General features: G+C 38.6%; 1 long non-coding RNA gene across 1 annotated transcript in view; it reads right to left on the bottom strand.

The window, feature by feature from the left end:
* The window catches only part of LOC107082037, a 9,577-nt gene extending 8,809 nt beyond the window's left edge, over positions 1–768 (bottom strand). Inside the window, exon 1 of the long non-coding RNA XR_001481121.1 lies at positions 665–768. This is a non-coding gene — a long non-coding RNA (uncharacterized LOC107082037). The remainder of the gene's footprint in view (positions 1–664) is intronic.
* Positions 769–1,110: the final 342 nt, after the last annotated feature.

Below are 1,110 nucleotides of genomic sequence, written 5' to 3'. Positions count from 1 at the left end.
AATGATACACGGATTCTGATTCTGCAAGGGTTTTTTGTTTTTCCTTTTACAGTTGCACAATTCAAGTTTTCAGTTTTCAAGTGTTTAATGAAGATAAATTGTGCCTTCATCAGTAGTGGATTAGAGATATACAGTTAAGTTCACAAGTGGGCCAATTTAATTCAGGTTGGTTCAGGTAGATATTTATTAATGCAGAAAATAACAATCTTATTGTACAATCTATTTATGACGCTTTATAATAATAAGTGCCATAAAATATTTGCTCGCGTGCTTGCATTACTTATCTGTGCCCATGCTTTTTAAAAATAAATAATTGCACAAACATTTTTTTCCTCCCGTGCTCTGCACGCTCGCTTTTTATTTGGTGCCCTATTGTGCCCCCGTATAGTACTGGGCCAGCTGACGCCCCTGGCCGCCCCATACATGCACTCCATAATTCTTCACCTTCACTAGACATGGATGCGCTTTAGTATATTCTGCAGTAAAATGAGGTGACTGTAAAAGAGTAAACTGAAACTTATTGGCTTATTTTTCGGACTGATCCAATCAGCGCTGCTTGATCAGAGCGTCGCTTTGGACAGATGCGCTGCACAGGATTCACAGCAACCTCCTCCATAATCGCAGAAGTTCTAATCCGCACATGATGCATGAATTATTGTTTTACCTGCTCGCTCTCATTCGCATTAAAAAGACACCACCTCGCAGAGTGTAAAATCCGGGATAATTCATGCGACTCGCGTGAATCAGTGAACAGCAGGGAGTCTCCCGGAAGAGACCTGGGATGCCTGCATACAATATAGCCTGAAAGAGTTTTACACTTGCTGTAAACAGAAGCTACATTTCCATTTCTAATACCAACAATTTATTACAGTTAAACTCTCCATAAAGCATTGCTAAACAATCTTAATTCAATGTCCAGCAATTAGTTATTTAAATAGTTTTTGTTAAACTAGTTACTCATGCAAATAATCCATATTCTTGCTCCTAGCTCTTAAAGGGGAACACCACTTTTTTTATACTTGGCCCTTGATTTTGCGTTATTACATCATTTTCTACTCACCCATATGAGTTTTGTGTCATTTGGAGCCGTTCTGAAGATATTCAGTTAGG

Source organism: Cyprinodon variegatus, unplaced genomic scaffold, assembly GCF_000732505.1.
Source record: "Cyprinodon variegatus isolate N-32 unplaced genomic scaffold, C_variegatus-1.0 Scaffold46, whole genome shotgun sequence".
Taxonomy (NCBI): Eukaryota; Metazoa; Chordata; class Actinopteri; order Cyprinodontiformes; family Cyprinodontidae; genus Cyprinodon; species Cyprinodon variegatus.
Note: the sequence above shows the minus strand (reverse complement) of the source record. Positions and strands in the feature narration are given on the sequence as shown.